Below are 15,508 nucleotides of genomic sequence, written 5' to 3' on the forward strand. Positions count from 1 at the left end.
AATCCTACTTTTTATACTTTGTTTATTAATGAACCCAGAGTACCTGGGGGACCAAACAGCTGTGCATATCTCTCTATCAGTGTTATAGAGGGCGGACAATTTATAAATTTACCCTGTATAAGCTTTATACAGAGTAAAATAGATTTACTGAGCTGCTGAGCTGCTTTACCAGGCCCTAGTTCATCTGAATCAAGGAACTGGATGAAGGATCTCATTACTCAGCAGGGTGAAGGGTTACCTCTTACAGCTGTAAACTCACATTTTGATCTTGGATACATTGGAGTAATTCCGGAGTAACTCCACTGACTTCAGGGAAATTACTTTGGAGATCCACTGATGTCCCTGAGATCAGAATCAGGCCTCTCCTCTTGTCACACTGCCCTGGCTGTAACACTGGAGGGTAGTCTGTGGAGAGCTCTACCTCTAGACTTGCTGCATGTATAGCTTATCATTTACAGGTCTCAAGCTTCAAGAAGAGGAACCAGCTAATTTCTCTCCCCGGAACTGCCCTGAAGCAGCTGGCCGCTTGCTGGTATAGCTGGGGCTTGTAGGAAGCCACAGAGAAGAGTGTGCAGATTTCCAGCTCAGCACAGCCAGGAGTGGACACTGCAGAGCTGGAGGGTTTGCAGACCATGGTTGTGCAATTAAGCAATGTAAATGTAACCCTTCTGCCCGTCAGAGTTGGCAGCAACAAGGGCCGGGTTCAATATCTAGGGGATTCATTCCAATAACACAATGCAAACCGGCTCGAGCCCCCACCCAGTGACCTGGGACAAATATATACCACCCCCGCTGGGCGCCTCCAAGAGGCAATACTTCCCCTCTGGCAAGCACATAGCCTGAGTGTAGCAAAAAGCCTTTTAATAACAGAGAGAAACAATGTGGCATTATGTTGGGGAAACACCACCCACAGGATTCATAACACAACCCATGAGCAAAAAACCCACCCCAGGCAAATTGGGGCATGCCCTTTTCCCTTTGGTTCTTGAGTCCAGCAACCCCAAATCACCCAAAGTCCCAAAAGTCCAATGCCCCAAAAGTCTCTGTCCCTGGTCAGGGCAGCCCCAGAGTTCGAAAGTTTATCTGCAGAGCTTTACCTCCCAACCTGGGTGGAGATGTGGGGGGGGAAAAAAGGTAAGGGGCACCTTACATGATCAGAAGCTGACCACCCCACAGCTCCATAGGCCTTCGCTCCACTCTGCTCCGCCAGCCGCCCCACAAACTGCTTCGCTCCACTCCGCTCCGCGGCCCACAAGCAGCTCCCGCCGTCCCACAAACTGCTCCACCAGCCGGTCCACGAACTGCTCCGTTCCGCGGCCCACCAGCAGCTCCCGCTGTCCTATGAACTGCTCCACCGGCCTGTCCACAAGGCGCTCCAGCCGTCCCACAAACTGCTCCACAATATATCTTCAGGCTCCCCCGCGACTTAACACAACGCTCAGTGATTTCAGCTCTTAGTCAGTTCAGCTCTTTGGTGAATTCAGTTTGTAGTATGGGAGCCTCAGTGATGGTGCACTATTAGCCCAAAGTGAGCTCAGGAGCCTGTAACAAGACTCCTAATGGAATCAAAATTAGCTCTGATTATTCCACAGCGGAGAGAGGAGAAAGTGCAATTAGCATGTACGGCCCTCACCCAGGGGCCCAGGCCACCAAGTATTAATACTTGTCCCCAGCCTCTCTCAATTCACAGAGTTTTGGAACCCATGACCCTTGCCTAGCGAGTGCTACTTAGTTGATGGCGAGTCCCTCCATCATAACAAAAGGCCACGTACAGTTCCAAGCACAGTTCCCATAATCAGGGGAATAACAATTTATCCTTCCTGCCCCAATAACAGAGACACTGGGGATCCTACAGCAGCCAAAGTGACCATTTGGGCAGCTATGGCCTCATTCTAGGCGGGGTGGGTGTGCCTATGCAAATGAGGATCGGCCCCTGAAGTTCTTTCCACAACTTGCCACACCTCACCACCAGATGTCAGGGTGGAGCTCATCCTGACACTGCTTACATCAATGCTGCACATCCCACCAGCTGCAGCGCAAGCCTTGGAGCTCCCAGCGGCCCCTTGCAACCAGGATGGCCTTTGAAATTTACCACTCGCCCCATTCAGGGGTCTGTTCTCTCTGTCGTGTTGTTGTTATGGAGCCTGGCCCCGATGTTCTATCATTGCATGATCACATGGTATCCTATCTATCCATCTGTCCTTCTTTAGTCCTCCTGCCTTTCACTTTTGCTGGGGCATGGCTGATAGTGAATGTGCATGGGTATATGCCCAGATGAGTGTGCTTTTGCACAAGACTCTCTGGTAGGCAAGGATGCTGGAACTATTTGTAGAGTGGGGGTGCTGAGAGCTATTGAACCAAACTGTAAACCCTATATACAATGGAAACTACTTCAAGCCAGTGGTGCGTCAGACACTGCAGTGACAGGGCAAGATCAGAATCAGGGGTAGGGAGACGCAGCTCATTGCAGTTCCCAGGCCTGCATCCACCTTGGGCTCCTTTCAGCTCCTGAGTTACTGGACTACAGTCCCCCCAGGCACTGGTGCCAACACCAAGGAGACTTGTGGGGGTGAATTTATCTCCTGAGCCCTCACTGTCCTGACCTATTACCTGCTTCCCATAAGAGACACATCCAATTAAACTCTCCCAGATCACACACTGTCACGGTTATTGTCACTCACTGCCCCTCTATGGAGGCATTTGTTCCCCATCTCCCCACCTTACATGGTAACATCAGGGATGACTGCACCCAAGGGGACCTCTTGATTTGTGCTGTCCTCTTCCCTGTGCTGCTGCCTGAAAGCACAATCAAGCACAATCACTAGCAGGCAGATTTTCAAGACAAGGAACACATATGACTCCTTAGTTCTTCCAAGAGGCTAACGTGCCCAGCTACCAAGGACAGCAGGGGTACGTTGGGGGTGTGCTTTGAGTTATTGGCCCCTGGAAGGAGTGCAGCATATATAGTATAGGGGAATGTGCTTCCCCTTTGATTGTACATTACAAAGCTGCCCCTTATTCCCATGATTAAGCGGCATTGTGCTTTCAGCTGGCGCTGTTCCAGGATTTTCTCCCTAGCTAAGAGGAAGAATAGTCTTGTGGCTAAAAGTCTGGGGAGCAGATCTTCAGCTGGTGTAAAGCATCCTAGCTCCATCCATGAAGCTGTGACCATTTTCACCAGCTGAGGATCTGACCTAAGATAAGGGAGGGCATTTGGATTCAGAAAGAGATGGACATTAATCCAGTGGCTGGGAAAGAGTCCCTGTTAGGGGCTGTTTCAGCCAAACACAAGCTGTATACAACATGAGGTCAGGGGATAGCCATATCCCTGCTCTCACATGGATCCTGGATATGATGCCACAGGAGGCTCTTGTTAAACTAGGGTTAAGTGCAGCCAGATCATGGTAAAATCGATCACTGCATGGTTCCAGACAAGGAGCCATTCCCAGGTGGCCACTGCCAGCGTCAGGACAAGGATGTTCAGCGGGGCACACACCGATTTCACTAAATCTCAGAGAGCTCCACTTCCCAGGTCCTCAGCTTCAGCTGATCAGTGTCAGGCTATGTCAGTGCTTTCAAGAACAGGCGGTCGGGGGGTCGGCAATGGCCTTTCTGGGCTCGCAGGAGGATTATTGTGAGCTCGAGAGGCATTCCGATGTCCGCCCAGCACGTGTTGGCTCAGGGTGGCATTCGGAGCTCCTCTTGACAACCTGAAGACAGGGCCTCCATGTAAGAGTCAGGGTCATGATTTTCAAGAGCGGCTAGTTGTTTCAGGGGCCCAGTCCATGACCCCTTAAAGAGAAAGCCCTGAGCACCCCCTGTCTGAGATCAGGCCCCTTTAATGTGTCAAGTTGGACCTCCAAGAACCACAGGCCCTTTTTTAAAGGCTAAGGAGGACATTTTTCAAGCAGAGCAAGGTGCATTATGTCACACTGCAACGCTAAGGCAGGACAAGCCCCCAGGACCCGAGCGGCTCAGCAACGCAGGTGTTGGCAGACTGTGCGTTTCCAGGACAAATTCACGTTTCAAAATCATTTTAAAAAATGGCTCAGACCATGAGGTAGCTTAACCGAAAGAACCCCCCAAAATGAAACCCCTCCAAATGTAAAAAGACCGTGCGCGCACACACAGAGCTACAGTACAACACAGCCCCCGCCTGCTCTCCCTTCCACACAGGGAGAGGAGCCGGCAGGGGTACCTCAAGGGAAGGGCTGTGCCCAGCACATGGAAGCTGACAGTAGACACATGCCAGGTACCCGGTACTGGATCATCTGATGCCAGCGGGCTGGGCGCCAGCCATGGCCTCAGGACAACTTATGAGGAAATTTCCATTTTTCAACCTGATTGTTCCTATTGACCTCCTGTGGGGTTTTGCTGGCTGGGAACACCACGAGATGCCGTCGCTTGGTGTGAGACAGAACAAGACGTGCGCTCGGTCCTGTGACATGCTGGGGTCAGTGGAGTGATCCTGGGAACTACAGGCCAGTCAGCCTCACCTCAGTTCCTGGAAAAATCATGGAGCAGGTCCTCAAAGAATCAATCCTGAAGCACTTGCATGAGAGGAAAGTGATCAGGAACAGCCAGCATGGATTCACCAAGGGAAGGTCATGCCTGACTAATCTAATCACCTTTTATGATGAGATTACTGGTTCTGTGGATGAAGGGAAAGCAGTGGATGTATTGTTTCTTGACTTTAGCAAAGCTTTTGACACGGTCTCCCATAGTATTCTTGTCACCAAGTTAAGGAAGTATGGGCTGGATGAATGCACTATAAGGTGGGTAGAAAGCTGGCTAGATTGTCGGGCTCAACGGGTAGTGATCAATGGCTCCATGTCTAGTTGGCAGCCGGTATCAAGTGGAGTGCCCCAAGGGTCGGTCCTGGGGCCGGTTTTATTCAATATCTTCATAAATGATCTGGAGGATGGTGTGGATTGCACTCTCAGCAAATTTGCGGATGATACTAAACTGGGAGGAGTGGTAGATACGCTGGAGGGGAGGGATAGGATACAGAAGGACCTAGACCAATTGGAAGATTGGGCCAAAAGGAATCTGATGAGGTTCAATAAGGATAAGTGCAGGGTCCTGCACTTAGGACGGAAGAACCCAATGCACAGCTACAGACTAGGGACCGAATGGCTAGGCAGCAGTTCTGCGGAAAAGGACCTAGGGGTGACAGTGGACGAGAAGCTGGATATGAGTCAGCAGTGTGCCCTTGTTGCCAAGAAGGCCAATGGCATTTTGGGATGTATAAGTAGGGGCATAGCGAGCAGATCGAGGGACGTGATCGTTCCCCTCTATTCGACATTGGTGAGGCCTCATCTGGAGTACTGTGTCCAGTTTTGGGCCCCACACTTCAAGAAGGATGTGGATAAATTGGAGAGAGTCCAGCGAAGGGCAACAAAAATGATTAGGGGACTGGAACACATGAGTTATGAGGAGAGGCTGAGGGAGCTGGGATTGTTTAGCCTGCAGAAGAGAAGAATGAGGGGGGATTTGATAGCTGCTTTCAACTACCTGAAAGGGGGTTCCAAAGAGGATGGCTCTAGACTGTTCTCAATGGTAGCAGATGACAGAACGAGGAGTAATGGTCTCAAGTTGCAGTGGGGGAGGTTTAGATTGGATATTAGGAAAAACTTTTTCACTAAGAGGGTGGTGAAACACTGGAATGCGTTACCTAGGGAGGTGGTAGAATCTCCTTCCTTAGAGGTTTTTAAGGTCAGGCTTGACAAAGCCCTGGCTGGGATGATTTAACTGGGAATTGGTCCTGCTTTGAGCAGGGGGTTGGACTAGATGACCTTCTGGGGTCCCTTCCAACCCTGATATTCTATGATTCTATGATTCTATGAGTGGAGCTGCCTGGGATTAACCCTGAGGGAAAGAACTAGGGAATCCCAACAGGTGGCTACTGGGCTACATGCAGGTGAAATCTCCCCTTCTCACGCAGCGACCTGCACTCAGTGCCTGATCCAAAATCCATGGAGGTCAATGGGAGACTTTCTTCTGGCTTTGGATCAGGCTCTTAAAGATCAGATGAAGCCCCATTGAAGCAGAGACACTGATGCCCTGGATCCCTCCCGCCCCCAGAGCCATTCACACCTGCCAGGGCAGAGCGTGTGTCAAGTGTTACCCCATGACAGCAGCTGCATTCAACAGCCGTTGTGACAAGCAGAGACTCAGACATCATCCTCCAGGGTACAGGCCACCCACCCACCAACCAGCTACTCGGTTGGCATCTCAGAGCCCCCAGCTCACATCCTCTTCATTACAGACAATTCACGTTTGCTTGTCACTCTTGTTGCCAAATGGAAAAATCCATCTTTTCTCTCCCAGCCAGTTTAATCCTGTCCCACCAGGGGGATCTTAGACATAATCCACTCTCTCTTGATGGCTGGAAGGCATCACTTCAACCAGCCCTGGGGACGCTTCTCCTTTCATTGGTGGCAAAAGTGGGAGAATGATGGATGGGTGTGATGCGTAGCTGAGCAAACCACGTCACTGTGTTTGGATCCCACCAGAGCCAGCACCCTGGCAGGACTTCAGAGCTCCCCATCCTGGTCAGTAGCCAGGTGCTCAGAGGCATGATGGAAATGTACAATTTTTCCCACCGCAGAAACACTGCTTTGGTTCCGCAGAGCAGCAGCGATTGGAGGCAATTTTTACTTTGTTAAGCAGAAGGCGATCAATCGCTGTTTTTGCAGGGTTCGCTACTGCAAGGCAGGGCAGCTGGATTAGCAAGAGGCAAAACAAACAAACAGACAGACAGACAGAGAGGTTGCTGAGGTTTAGAAAGTGGAAGTGTTTCCCGTCCGATGTATCAGTTTGAAAGGAGGTCAAATCTGGGGTAAGAACCCCCTGGTGCTGCCCTTTGATCTGCCGGGTAGAAGGAAACCAGGGGCAATCATAGAATCATAGAATATCAGGGTTGGAAGGGACCCCAGAAGGTCATCTAGTCCAGCCCCCTGCTCGAAGCAGGACCAATTCCCAGTTAAATCATCCCAGCCAGGGCTTTGTCAAGCCTGACCTTAAAAACCTCTAAGGAAGGAGATTCTACCACCTCCCTAGGTAACGCATTCCGGTGTTTCACCACCCTCTTAGTGAAAAAGTTTTTTCTAATATCCAATCTAAACCTCCCCCACTGCAACTTGAGACCATTACTCCTCGTTCTGTCATCTGCTACCATTGAGAACAGTCTAGAGCCATCCTCTTTGGAACCCCCTTTCAGGTAGTTGAAAGCAGCTATCAAATCCCCCCTCATTCTTCTCTTCTGCAGGCTAAACAATCCCAGCTCCCTCAGCCTCTCCTCGTAAGTCATGTGTTCTAGACCCCTAATCATTTTTGTTGCCCTTCGCTGGACTCTCTCCAATTTATCCACATCCTTCTTGTAGTGTGGGGCCCAAAACTGGACACAGTACTCCAGATGAGGCCTCACCAATGTCGAATAGAGGGGAACGATCACATCCCTCGATCTGCTCGCTATGCCCCTACTTATACATCCCAAAATGCCATTGGCCTTCTTGGCAACAAGGGCACACTGCTGACTCATATCCAGCTTCTCGTCCACTGTCACCCCTAGGTCCTTTTCCGCAGAACTGCTGCCTAGCCATTTGGTCCCTAGTCTGTAGCGGTGCATTGGATTCTTCCATCCTAAGTGCAGGACCCTGTTAACCAAGGACACTGAAAGTCCTGGATCCCAGAGAACACACAGTCCATTGCTGATGGGGTTAGAGCCGGCCCTTCGCCAGCCCCCAGCACACCACATGGATCAATCCATAAACCAGAGTCCAGCTGCCGCTTCTTATGTAAGGGGTGGCACGACGCAAGAAACGCACCCGGGAGAAGGGCCCGGCGGCTGCTGTTCCCTCAGGTCAGTTTCACGGCAAGTTCTGCACCCCAAGGGAGAGAAGGCTTTGGTTTCTTTGACCATGGGATGGTGTTCCATGAAGGAGGAGTGCTGGGCAGAGACGGGCTCCATCTTACGAAGAGAGGGAAGAGCATCTTTGCCAGCAGGCTGGCTAACCTAGTGAGGAGGGCTTTAAACTAGGTTCACCGGGGGAAGGAGACCAAAGCCCTGAGGTAAGTGGGAAAGCGGGATACCGGGAGGAAGCACAGGCAGGAATGTCTGTGAGGGGAGGGCTCCTGCCTCATACTGGGAATGAGGGGCAATCAACAGGTTATCTCAAGTGCTTATATACAAATGCACAAAGCCTTGGAAACAAGCAGGGAGAACTGGAGGTCCTGGTGATGTCAAGGAACTATGACGTGATCGGAATAACAGAGACTTGGTGGGATAACTCACATGACTGGAGTACTGTCATGGATGGTTATAAACTGTTCAGGAAGGACAGGCAGGGCAGAAAAGGTGGGGGAGTAGCACTGTATGTAAGGGAGCAGTATGACTGCTCAGAGCTCCGGTACGAAACTGCAGAAAAACCTGAGTGTCTCTGGATTAAGTTTAGAAGTGTGTGCAACAAGAGTGATGTAGTGGTGGGAGTCTGCTATAGACCACCGGACCAGGGGGATGAGGTAGATGAGGCTTTCTTCCGGCAGCTCACGGAAGCTACTAGATCGCATGCCCTGATTCTCATGGGTGACTTTAATTTTCCTGATATCTGCTGGGAGAGCAATACAGCGGTGCATAGACAATCCAGGAAGTTTTTGGAAAGCGTAGGAGACAATTTCCTGGCGCAAGTGCTAGAGGAGCCAACTAGGGGGGGCGCTTTTCTTGACCTGCTGCTCACAAACCGGGTAGAATTAGTGGGGGAAGCAAAAGTGGATGGGAATCTGGGAGGCAGTGACCATGAGTTGGTTGAGTTCAGGATCCTGACACAGGGAAGAAAGGTAAGCAGCAGGATACGGACCCTGGACTTCAGGAAAGCAGACTTCGACTCCCTCAGGGAACGGATGGCCAGGATCCCCTGGGGGACTAACTTGAAGGGGAAAGGAGTCCAGGAGAGCTGGCTGTATTTCAAGGAATCCCTGTTGAGGTTACAGGGACAAACCATCCCGATGAGTCGAAAGAATAGTAAATATGGCAGGCGACCAGCTTGGCTTAATGGTGAAATCCTAGCGGATCTTAAACATAAAAAAGAAGCTTACAAGAAGTGGAAGGTTGGACATATGACCAGGGAAGAGTATAAAAATATTGCTCGGGCATGTAGGAATGAAATCAGGAGGGCCAAATCGCACCTGGAGCTGCAGCTAGCCAGAGATGTCAAGAGTAACAAGAAGGGTTTCTTCAGGTATGTTGGCAACAAGAAGAAAGCCAAGGAATGTGTGGGCCCCTTACTGAATGAGGGAGGCAACCTAGTGACAGAGGATGTGGAAAAAGCTAATGTACTCAATGCTTTTTTTGCCTCTGTTTTCACTAACAAGGTCAGCTCCCAGACTGCTGCGCTGGGCAACACAAAATGCGGAAGAGATGGCCAGCCCTCTGTGGAGATAGAGGTGGTTAGGGACTATTTAGAAAAGCTGGACGTGCACAAGTCCATGGGGCCGGACGAGTTGCATCCGAGAGTGCTGAAGGAATTGGCGGCTGTGATTGCAGAGCCATTGGCCATTATCTTTGAAAACTCGTGGCGAACCGGGGAAGTCCCAGATGACTGGAAAAAGGCTAATGTAGTGCCAATCTTTAAAAAAGAGAAGAAGGAGGATCCTGGGAACTACAGGCAAGTCAGCCTCACCTCAGTCCCTGGAAAAATCATGGAGCAGGTCCTCAAAGAATCAATCCTGAAGCACTTGCATGAGAGGAAAGTGATCAGGAACAGCCAGCATGGATTCACCAAGGGAAGGTCATGCCTGACTAATCTAATCGCCTTTTATGATGAGATTACTGGTTCTGTGGATGAAGGGAAAGCAGTGGATGTATTGTTTCTTGACTTTAGCAAAGCTTTTGACACGGTCTCCCACAGTATTCTTGTCAGCAAGTTAAGGAAGTATGGGCTGGATGAATGCACTACAAGGTGGGTAGAAAGCTGGCTAGATTGTCGGGCTCAACGGGTAGTGATCAATGGCTCCATGTCTAGTTGGCAGCCAGTGTCAAGTGGAGTACCCCAAGGGTCGGTCCTGGGGCCAGTTTTGTTCAATATCTTCATAAATAATCTGGAGGATGGTGTGGATTGCACTCTCAGCAAATTTGCGGATGATACTAAACTGGGAGGAGTGGTAGATATGCTGGAGGGGAGGGATAGGATACAGAAGGACCTAGACAAATTGGAGGATTGGGCCAAAAGAAATCTGATGAGGTTCAATAAGGATAAGTGCAGGGTCCTGCACTTAGGACGGAAGAACCCAATGCACAGCTACAGACTAGGGACCGAATGGCTAGGCAGCAGTTCTGCGGAAAAGGACCTAGGGGTGACAGTGGACGAGAAGCTGGATATGAGTCAGCAGTGTGCCCTTGTTGCCAAGAAGGCCAATGGCATTTTGGGATGTATAAGTAGGGGCATAGCGAGCAGATCGAGGGACGTGATTGTTCCCCTCTATTCGACATTGGTGAGGCCTCATCTGGAGTACTGTGTCCAGTTTTGGGCCCCACACTTCAAGAAGGATGTGGATAAATTGGAGAGAGTCCAGCGAAGGGCAACAAAAATGATTAGGGGACTGGAACACATGAGTTATGAGGAGAGGCTGAGGGAGCTGGGATTGTTTAGCCTGCAGAAGAGAAGAATGAGGGGGGATTTGATAGCTGCTTTCAACTACCTGAAAGGGGGTTCCAAAGAGGATGGCTCTAGACTGTTCTCAATGGTAGCAGATGACAGAACGAGGAGTAATGGTCTCAAGTTGCAGTGGGGGAGGTTTAGATTGGATATTAGGAAAAACTTTTTCACTAAGAGGGTGGTGAAACACTGGAATGCGTTACCTAGGGAGGTGGTAGAATCTCCTTCCTTAGAGGTTTTTAAGGTCAGGCTTGACAAAGCCCTGGCTGGGATGATTTAACTGGGAATTGGTCCTGCTTTGAGCAGGGGGTTGGACTAGATGACCTTCTGGGGTCCCTTCCAACCCTGATATTCTATGATTCTATGATTCTATTAAGCAGCAGCGAGAAGTTGCCTGATGAAGGTTCGGGCTGCACTGGGCATTGGCTGCGTGGGACTGGGACTCCTTAGCCAGTCATTGGGGAGGAGGGAGTGAAGGTAGCGAAGGACCCCAGTGAGAGCGAGTCCATGTGCTTTGGGGAGTGCAGCACTGTGGGATGCCCACATGGCTCTGGCAGCTGCAGGCACTTGGCTGTGGATGCCCCAGAGGAAGGGGGGCCCCCAAGCATGGTGGGAGATGGTGGTGAGAGACCTCATGGAATTTTGACCTTTATAAAACCGAAATCTGGGGTGACCTTGGTGATTTAGTGACTTGTGCCAGAGCAGGAGTGCAGGTGGGTGGCAAGCAGAGCATGGGCAGGGGCTGCGCAAACCCTCATTGCCCCTCCAGCTCAGCTAATGCACCTCAAATCTCACGTGGGCCCCTCCCACTACCCCAGTCCCCCCCCCCCCTTGTCCAGCTCCATTCTAGCCCTGCCCTGCTCCCTGCTGCAGATCCCACCCAGAGCGCCCCACACCCTCCGCCTTTGACACTGCACCCCTCTCCTGACCATATAACCACCCCCTGCCCACCCTTCATCCCACTACTCTAGTCCTGGACCTCTCCTGAGCCAGGCTCCACAGGCTGGCAGGCATGGAACTGCCCCAAGCAAACCTAAACCCCCCCTGTGAGATGGTGTGGATAGCTTAGCCCTTTTCCAAGCATTAAAGCCTTTCCAGGCTATTAAAAATCCCCAGGTCCCAATCCGTTCTCGAGGGTGCTTAAAACATTCTTTTAAACCCCACTATAAAAGCTTTGATCCCTTCCCGCAGCAGCTGGGAACAAGCTAGTCCCATGCTCAGCAGAGATGGCACCAAGCCAGTTTTCCAAATGGGCAGTGAGAGGATCACAGGGAACAGCGAACAGACCAGTGCGTGATTAAGGCTCAGTCAGGTTGGGGGGTGTCCAAAGTGAACAGATCCAGAAATTCCACTTTTCCTTGGAGATACCCACAGGGATTTTTCCCCGATGAGCCAGCTTCTCTCCACCCCCAAGGCAAAAGGGGGGACACCCTGGCTCAGAACAAGGTGGGTCAGATGCAGAGGTCGACAATTGCCAGGCAGCATGTGGATTTGGTCCGGAGACACAGCAATGGAGCTGCTGCCGGAGCCCCTTGTGCAGAAGCCTCAGTGCAGTGCTGGGGCTGGGAGGGCGTCTCTGGGAGCAGGTCGTTCCCCAGCGGTGCTCTATGCACCCTGCTGGTGCCAGGCTGGGGTCGGCCCTGAGCGTGGTACTGGGGCGATCTTCGGGCAGCACACAAGCCCTCTCCGCATTTTGGTACCGGCCGGCAGAACCCAGCTCTGCTGAACGACGAGGTGTAAAGAGGGGCGCCTGCAGCCGCTTCCAGGGGGAATGAGACCCAAGGCACCAGGGCGGAGTGGAGGCCAGCAGCAGGATGCAGGATCCCTCACACATATCCAGGCTCCAGAGCATCGGGGGTGCTGAATGGACTGTGGGGCAGACTGGAAGGATCCCATTGAGTCTCTCAGCTCAGGGTCCTCCCCGGGACTGGCAAGGCCGTGTCTCGAAGCACGGCCTGGCCATGACCCGGTCATCAGAACGCCCTATGCATCATGGAAAGCCAGCGTGGGGCTGGACGGGAACGACGCCCCCTAGCCGTGGGAGCTGGCAGTGCACAAAGCCCTGCCGAGGCGCCGTCACCCCAGGGTCCTGGGAACTAGAACACACCCAGGCCAGGCGGCTCCCAGCTCTTGCACATGAAGCGGCTTCACGGCCAGAGGGGCTGGGGCGTTCGCCCACCAGGGAGCCTGACAGTCACCAGGGCTCCTGCCTTTGCAGCGTCTAGCTCGGGCCGTTCCAGAACCTTCTCCTGTTCCAGACCTTCACTGTCAGGTCGCTGGGGAACGAAGGGAGAGAGGAAGTGAGGCCAGGGGCTGCCCATGCGCGAGCCCCACCCCGGCCGTGCCCTGCCCCCAGCCCCTCCCCACCCCCACGTGCATCATGCTGCAGGCCAGGAGACCCAGGCCCCAGTGTGTGGGACAATGGGAGCACGGAGCCATTGCTCAGGGCGGGGGCAGCGTGTCGAGCCCCGTGCGCCCCCCACCCCTCCCCTGCCTAGGAGACGGACCTGCTGCTGGCTGCTTCCGGGGCGCAGCATGGAGCCAGGACAGGTAGAGACTAGCCTGCCTTAGCCCCGCTGTGCCGCTGACTGGACTTTTAACGAAAACCGGACGCCTGGCAACCCGAGCCCGGTGCCCGACAGAGGTGTGTCCCTGGGCTGAGAGGGCGACAGCCCGGTGCCCAGCAGGGCCCTGTGTCCCCGGGGTGAGAGAGCCTAGGGTTGCCAGCCCTCCCGGATTCACCAGGAGTCTTCCAGAATCACGCCCTATCTCCCAAAGCTGCTGAAGCCCAAACCAGGAGATTTTAGGCACTGAAAGTCCAGCACTGAAAGTAGCTGTCATGTCCCTGCGGCCGCTGGGGGTGGGGCAGGCAGCTCCACACGCTGCTCCCACCCCCAGCACCAACTCCGCAGCTTCCACTGGCCAGGAACTGCAGCAAATGGGAGCTGTGGAGGCGGTGCTGCTGGCATGGGCAGCATGTGGAGACCCTGGTCCCCCCCACACCAGGGGCCGCAGGGACGTGACAGCTGCTTTCAGGAGTGGTGCGGAGCCAGGGCAGGCAGGGAGCCTGCCTTATCCCCGCTGCGCCCCCAACTGGGAGCTGCCCAAGGTAAGCGCTGCCCGGCCAGAGCCTGCACCCCGCATTCCCTCCCGCACCTCAACCCCCTGCCTTCCTGAGTCCCCTCCTGCACCCAAACTCCCTCCCAGAGCCCACAGCCCCTCCCGCACCCCAACCCCCTGCCCCAGCCTGGTCAAAGAGAGTGAGGGTTGGGGAGAGCGAGCAACGGGGGGGGGAATGGAGTGAGCGGGGCAGGGCCTTTGAGAAGGAGCAGGGCAGGGGGCGGGGCAAGGATGTTTGGGTTCGCGTGGTTAGACAGGTGGCAACCCTAAGAGAGCCCCTTAACCGTCTGTTATTGTGTGACTGAAGAAAGGTGCCGGGACCCAGGAGGTGACCAGGCACGACCGGGAGTGAGCCTACCTGGGTATTGATGTAATCAGGGCCCCTCTGTTTACAGTGCTCCCAATCCAGCAGGTGACGCACCAGGAGAGGCCTGTCCTGGGTGCAGCAGGCCCGTGGCTTGCTGGATGAAGCTCATGAAATCGGGAGCTGTTCCCAAAATCCTCGGGCCCTAAAACACTGCAGCGTGCGAGCTGAAAGAGAAGCCCTACGGCGTCAGCATGACAGCTCTCTCTGCAGCGCGGTGACGTCACGGCAGCCTCCCCGCGCCAGCCCAGGGTGGCAAATGTTCCTGCCTGATGCAAGCAAATGGTGATGGGCGAAGGAGAACCCATCCCATGTGCCCTTCCCCAGCCCCCGGAGCTCACTCAGCCCGAGCCACAGTCACCCTGGAGATGGGGTGGCAGGTGCATGACCCCAGCCCCTCTTTTGGGCAGGGTGCATGGCTGCAGCACTTGCCCTCCTTAGCAGCGCTGTGGTCCCGAGGGCAATGGATGCTCGTCAGCAGCACTGCTCTGCCCTAATGCCTGGGTCCTAGGATCGGCAGCTCCATCCGGAGCCTTACCACAATCACGAGGGTGTTCCAAGACGCCGAGAACACTTCGGAAGAGGTATCCCCTTGGTAATTCCTCTGCAGCTCCGACGGGAAGAATTCAGACTTGATCTGCAGGAAAGACGAAGCCAGCTCATCCCTTCTGCTCGTAAACTGGGCCCCAATGGAAGGGGCCAGAGTGACAGCCCTGGAGAGTGACGGCCTCCGCTCCCAGGCCCTCCTCCTGGCTCAGCCCAGGCAGCCACAGGGCACTGCCAAAGCGGTTCTGGAGGGGCCCTCTAGGGCTTAGTGGGGCTTCAGCCTTCTGGCCCTGCTGTGGGCATGTGTGCACGGCACCTGGGACCGAGCAGACTTGTGCTGGCGCAGTCGAAATAGCTTGTAGACGCTGCGCCGCAGGCTGGAGCGTGGGTGGGGGTGGGCTGGAGAGCCTGAATGCTGGCAGAGCGCCAGCATTAAAGTGACACAAGGCGGAGCAGCAGCCGAGCGTCAGTGCGAGCCTGCCTGGCAGGAGCCGTGGGCCTGGGCTGGAGGCTCGCGCCCGGCTGCAGCATAGCCATTCCCTGTCTGCACAAGGACTGCTTTCAGCCGCCCCACTTTTCCCATGCCTGTCCTTGCCCACGCAAGGGGCTGGGTGGCACCTCCCAGCGCCAGGCACTGCCCCAGAGCAGACACGCCCAGGGAGGTGGCTCTGTCCAGCTCTGGTGGGGAGCTGTGAGACTTCAGACTGCTCACCTCTCGAGGAGCCACCACTGGACACTGCCGGCTGGGGGCAGGCCTAGGCTGATGCACTGGAGACAAATGGCTCCACCACTAATTCCCTGTCCCCAAACGCAGAGTCACCCT

The 15,508-nt window shown here is 53.8% G+C and overlaps 1 long non-coding RNA gene across 1 annotated transcript; it reads right to left on the bottom strand.

The window, feature by feature from the left end:
* Nucleotides 1-863: 863 nt before the first annotated feature.
* On the bottom strand, nucleotides 864-15,035 carry LOC140901234 (uncharacterized). The gene is made up of 3 exons (XR_012155804.1): nucleotides 14,678-15,035; nucleotides 14,134-14,306; nucleotides 864-1,556 (listed from the first exon to the last, which is right to left on the bottom strand). It is a non-coding gene; the product is annotated as an uncharacterized lncRNA (long non-coding RNA).
* Nucleotides 15,036-15,508: the final 473 nt, after the last annotated feature.

Source organism: Lepidochelys kempii, chromosome 21 (genome assembly GCF_965140265.1).
Source record: "Lepidochelys kempii isolate rLepKem1 chromosome 21, rLepKem1.hap2, whole genome shotgun sequence".
Lineage (NCBI taxonomy): Eukaryota > Metazoa > Chordata > Testudines > Cheloniidae > Lepidochelys > Lepidochelys kempii.